Below are 6,366 nucleotides of genomic sequence, written 5' to 3'. Positions count from 1 at the left end.
ATCCCATTCACAAAGCCACAAAAAGAACAAAATACCTAGGAATACAGCTAACCAGGGAGGTGAAAGATCTTTACAATGAGAATTATGAAACGTTGCTGAAAGAAATCAGAGATGACACAAACAAATGGAAAAACAGTCCAGGCACAGTGCCTCACACCTGTAATACCAACACTTTGAGAAGCCAATGTGGGTGGGTCACTTGAGGTCAGAAGTTCAAGGTCAGCCTGGCCAACATGGTGAAACGCTATCTCTACTAAAAACATAAAAATTAGCTGGGCATGGTGGTGCACATCTGTAATCCCAGCTACTTGGGAGGCTGAGGCAAAAGAATTGCTTGAACCCAGGAGGCAGAGGTTGCAGTGAACCTAGATCGTGCCACTGCACTCCAGCATGGATGACAGAGCAAGACTCTGTCTCAAGGTAAAAAAAGAAAAACTTTCCATGCTCATGGATAGAAAGAATCAATATAATTAAAATAACCATAGTGCCCAAAGCAATTTGCAGATTCAATGTTATTTCTGCAAAACTCCCAATGATATTCTTCATATAATTAGAAAAAAACTATTCTAAAATTCATTTGGAACAACAACAAAAAGCCCAAATAGCCAAAGCAGTTATAAGCAAAAAGAACAAAGCTAGAAGGATCACACCTGATTTCAAACTATACTACAAGGCTACCGTAACTAAAACAGCATGGTACTGGTACAAAAGCAAACACATAAACCAGTGGAGCAGGTTAGAGAGCCCAGAAATAAAGCCACATATCTACAACCATCTGATCTTTCACAAAGCTGACAATAAAAAGCAATAGGGAAAGGATTCCCTATTAATAAATGGTGCTGGGATAACTGGCTATCCATATACAGGAGATTGGAACTAGACCACTTCCTTCCACCACATACAAAAATCAACTCAAAATGGACTAAGGAATAAAACGTAAAACCTAAAACTTAAAAATTTAAGAAGAAAGGCAGGGCGCGGTGGCTCAAGCCTGTAAACCCAGCACTTTGGGATGCCGAGACGGGCGGATCACGAGGTCAGGAGATTGAGACCATCCTGGCTAACACGGTGAAACCCTGTCTCTACTAAAAAATACAAAAAAACTAGCTGGGCGAGGTGGCGGGCGCCTGTAGTCCCAGCTACTTGGGAGGCTGAGGCAGGAGAATGGCATAAACCCGGGAGGCGGAGTTTGCAGTGAGCTGAGATCCGGCCACTGCACTCCAGCCTGGGCGACAGAGCAAGACTCCGTTTCCAAAAAAAAAAAAAAATTTAAGAAGACAACCTAGGAAATGCCATTTTAGACATGAGCCCTGGCAAAGATTTCATGACAAAGACTCTAAAACCAATTACAACAAAAAATAAAAATTGGTAAGTGGGATCTAATTAAACTAAAGAGCTTCTGCACAGCAAGAGAAACTATCAATAAACAGACAATCCACAGAATGGGAGAAAATTTTTGCAAACTATACCTCTGATAAAAGTCTAATATCTGGCCAGGCCTGGTGGCTCTCGCCTGTAAGCCCAGCACTTTGGGAAGCCGAAGCAGGTGGATGCCCTGAGGTCAGGAGTTCGAGACCAGCCTGGCCAACATGGTGAAACCCCCATCTCTACCAAAAATACAAAAATTAGCTGGGCGTGGTGGCGAGCACCTGTAATCCCAGCTACTCAGGAGGCTGAGACAGGAGAATCACATGAACCTGGAAGGCAGAGGTTGCCATGAGCCGAGATCACACCATTGCACTTCAGCCTGAGAAACAAGAGGGAAACTCCATCTCAAAAAAAAAAAACGTCTAATATCCTGAATCTATGAGGAACTTAAACAAATTTACAAGAAACAAAAACATTTAAAAATGGGCAAAGGAGGCCAGGTGCGGTCACACGCTTGTAATCCCAGTGCTTTGGGAGGCCGAGGCGGGTGGATCACCTGAGGTCAGGAGTTTGAGACCAGCCTAGCCAACATCATGAAACCCTCCCTTTACTAAAAATATAAAAAATTAGCTGGGTGTGGTGACCAAGCACCCGTAATCCCAGCTACTCGGGAGGCTGAGGCAAGAGAATTGCTTGAATCTGGGAGGCGGAGGTGGCCGTGAGCTGAGATCGTGCCACTGCATTCCAGCCTGGGCAACAGAGCAAGACTCTGTTTCAAAAAAATAAAAAAATAAAATAAAATTTTTAAAATGGGCAAAGGCCACGAACAGACACTTCTCAAAGGAAGACATACACAGGGCCAAAAAGGATATGAAAAAAAGGCTCAGCATCACTAACCATTATTAGAGAAATGCAAAGCAAAACCACAATAAGACATCATCTCACACCAGTCAGAATGGCTATTAAAAAGTCAAAAAAATAACAGATGCCGGTGAGGTTGAGGAGAAAACAGTATGCTTATCCACTGCTGGCAGAAATGTATTATAAGTTAGTTCAGCCTCGGTGGAAAGCAGTCTGAAGATTTCTCGAAGAATTTAAAATAGAACTACCATTCAACCCAACAATCCCATTATTGGGCATATACCTAAAGGAATAGAAATCATTCTACCATAAACACATATGCACATGCATCTTCAACGCAGCACTCTTCACAATAGCACTGGAGCCCAGGAGTTCAAGACCAGCCTGGGCAACATAGCAATACCTCATCTTTTTTTTTTTTTTTTTTTGAGACTGAGTCTAACTCTGTCACCCCGGCTGGAATGCAGTGGTGCTATCTCAGCTCCCTGCAACATCCCCTTCCCATGTTTAAGCAGTTTTCATATCTTAGCCTCCAGAGTAGCTGGGATTGTAGACATGAGCCACCACGCCCAGCCAGACCTCATCCCTTAATCAAAATTTTCTTTAAATTTTTAAAATAACAATAAACTATAGCAAAGACATGGAATCAACCTAGATGGCTATCAGTGGTGGACTGGACAAAGAAAATGTGGACATATATCGCGGAATACTACACAGCCATAAAAAAGGAACAAAACAATGTCCTTTGCAGCAACATGGATGGAGCTGAAGGCCATTATCCTAAGTGATTTAATGCAGGAACAGAAAACCGAATACCACATTTTCTTATTTGTAAGTGGAAGTTAAACACTGAATACACATGGACACGAAGAAGGGAACAACAGACACCAGACAATGGGGCCAACTTGAAGGTGGAGGGTAGGAGGAGGGTGAGGACTGAAAAACTACCTATTCCATTAGGTACAGTGCTAATTACCTAGTTGATGAAATTATCTGTACACCAATCCCCTGTGACAGGCCATTTACCCATGTAATAAACTTACACATATACTACCTGAACCTAAAATAAAAGTTGGAAAGAAAAAAAAAAAAAAAAAAAACACTAGTCTGAGACTCACCCTTGGGATCATAAGCATTTTGCTGCTGAACATTAAATGAAGGCATGTTTTCAACACTTTGTTTCTATCTGAGGAACAATCGCCCTGGAAGGCTAACTAACTTGCAGACCGTCACTTGGAATCAGGGTGGGCACTCCAAGAACTTGGCTCTCATCTGTGGCCAGCTTGCTCATGAAGAGCCTTGCCTAAGTTGCAACCAGCCCTAGAGTCTCCCTGTTCTCTAGCCAGGGCAATCCTTTTTCTTGCCATTTTACAGCTTCTTTTTTGAACAAACTGATGCCTGTGTAGAAGGTGATGAGACTAACATGTGCTCTTTCAAAGTGTCAACAGCCCCAGCACTCTTGTTATTGTAAAACAAGCCAGTGGTCTGGCACTATGCTCGGTAATTTACATGCATGACCCTGTTTAAGGCTCACAACCTATAAAGTAATATCAGCACCCACTTTTTACAAGAGAGGAAACACAGAGACTAAACATTGCCTGGGATGTGAGCCTAGCTTTGAATGGATCCAAAGACACTGCTTGCCCTATGATGGCTCTGAGTAACACTGTTCTTAAAGGAGCTCATGGTCCAGTGGAGAATCAGACATTCCATGTGATCCTTGACCACTGGCCATTCTCCTACATCTGTCCACTCTCTCTTAAAACAACCCTCTTGTAACAGGGGCAAAGGAACTCAAAGCAAAGACCCGCTGAGACTGCTCAAGTCCATATATGAAATATGCATACTCCAGCTAGGCTAAAGATGGGGTCTGAACTCCGGGGTCAAGTTGGGTTGGTGGCAGCTGATGGGCAACCATGCAAGAGGCCTGTTCCTCCCATCTTTCATCTTACCACTCTCCTACCTCATGTGACCTTTCTGGCACTCTCATCAGTCCGGGTCAGCTCCTTAAATAACTGGACAAGTGGCTGTGCAGTGGAAAATACCATGTAAAAGCTGAACAGGTGGAAGATGAGGAGATGAGTTGCAGGTTTACAGCAACGGTGCCAGGGGGGTGAAAAAGCAAGGCTGTCAAGAAGCCGTTATCGGCCTCACAGGACCCTCATGCTACACAGCTCAGGATGGGCTTTCATATGCCCTAGGCCACGGCTCCTGTCCCGTACAACAATCATATGCTACAGCTTCGTAGAATCATCCCCCTTTTGTGAGGCAGGGGTTGGGGAAAAGGCTCGGGGAAAGATTAAGTGACTTAATCAAAGTTTATCCCAAATAATTGTAGATGTAGGACTGGGAAGCATTTCTGATCACTGGAAAACTGCAACTACTGCTACACTATGCTGTGAAGGGAAGCAGCATCTTGGAAGAGGGTGTGTGTGACCACCCACAGAAAGAGAAAGATTTAAATGAGCGGACAGCAGCAACTATAGTCAGAAAGTCGGAGCAGCGTCAGGGTAACCAAAGGCACAGGAAAGGAGATAACAAAGGGTCAAGGACAACTGCCAGGGCCTCTTGTGAGCTCCTGGGAGAGTCCCCAGGACCTCCTGAACAGCACAGGCCAGAACAGCTAGGGAGCCCAGGCAGTCCCTGTCACAGATTCTGCTCAAATGACTTCAGGGCAGACTTGTACGTGGACTGAGGGCTGCATGTGCGTGCCGTCATGCGTGTCTGTCCTCTCTTGCTCTCATTTCACACAAGCCCATGAACACACAAACACACATATGCACACACATACACATAAAATAAATGCCACTTTTAAGACTAAACCTTTCTCTGGCCCTGGAAAAAGTGAATCCCCCCAAAGAATAAATCAATGGTCATGCAAAGAAAATTTCCACAACTCAAGGCAACTGGAGAAAAATAACTCTGACCCAATTTAGTTCCAGAATCCAGCCCTCTCTCTTCTCTAAACCTTGTTTAGGACAGAAGCAAACACCCCAACACATGCACTGCCCTCAGTAAACACCTATGAGGTAAGGAGAAATCCGTTTAATCTATCCACATATCATGAATGAAAACTGCTGTCATGTGACCAAATCCCCGTTTCCAAAAGTGATTCTGCTGCAACTGAGAGAAAAGAAATCCCAAACCACGCTGCCTTCTGTAAGCTCACTCCTGTCTCCCAAAATGAGGAAGAAAAAGAGAAAAAAAAAAAAAAAGCTGCACACTGACAGTCTTACATAACAGTCTGCACCTCTCCCTGGCTGAGGGCAGCAGATTTATAAAATGCCATAAATAGCTCCCTCTCCTGCCACAGGAAACCAGGCTAAGAGGCTGAGCTGCAGAGCCTGTGTACAGCCGGCCTCCTCTTTCGTTTACAATGGAACCTTTAGGAGCAGAGCTTTCTAACACAAAGCAAGTTCAGTGAAAGCAGCTGGCCCAGGTCCAGTGAAGATGCACCACCTGAAAGACCCACAAAGCTGAGTCAGACATTCAAAACTTGGCTGTCGACTCCCGAGAGAGACAGCACTCCCAGGCCAGTGTAGAAACGGTAACCATAGGACACTGCTCTGCAAAGGGGCTTCTCCAGCAAACCAGGCCAACGGGGTTGCTGTTTTGGGTACATAGTGGCCTCTGGACGCTTAATACTAAATTAATTCTGGACTAATACTAACACTAATTCTGGACGCCAGCTAAGGGGCACGAGGCCAGTCTGACAGGCAGCCGGCAGGATGGAGGCAGTTCTCAGAGAAGCATCCCAGCAGGATATTACATGCCCCACTGTAACGTCCAATCAGAAAATTAGAACCTGAAGCAGGGTTCTCTCCACATTCTCAAGACACCAGGAGGAATTTTGGAGGCTGGCCAAAGCCAGGAAGGGTGGTAGGAGGGGTAACCTCATCCCAAATCCCTGTGGGGTGGCTTGTTGGAAATCTGAGACTCCAGGCTGAAAAGCTATTGCTTTGAAGAGGAAAACTGCCTGAGAAGGGCTAGATGTCCTGAAGCAGGATGGCCTGCAGCCCACACTGTCTGTGTCATCACTCTGAATGGCAGGGTGTCTGGGGGAGAGTAGAAAAGGGGGAGAGAGAGTGGGTATCTTTTTTTGTGTGTCTTTTTTTTTTTTGGAGACAGAATTTCACT

The sequence above is a fragment of the Colobus angolensis genome, unplaced genomic scaffold (genome assembly GCF_000951035.1).
Source record: "Colobus angolensis palliatus isolate OR3802 unplaced genomic scaffold, Cang.pa_1.0 Scaffold311, whole genome shotgun sequence".
In the NCBI taxonomy this organism is placed as follows: Eukaryota; Metazoa; Chordata; class Mammalia; order Primates; family Cercopithecidae; genus Colobus; species Colobus angolensis.
Note: the sequence above shows the minus strand (reverse complement) of the source record.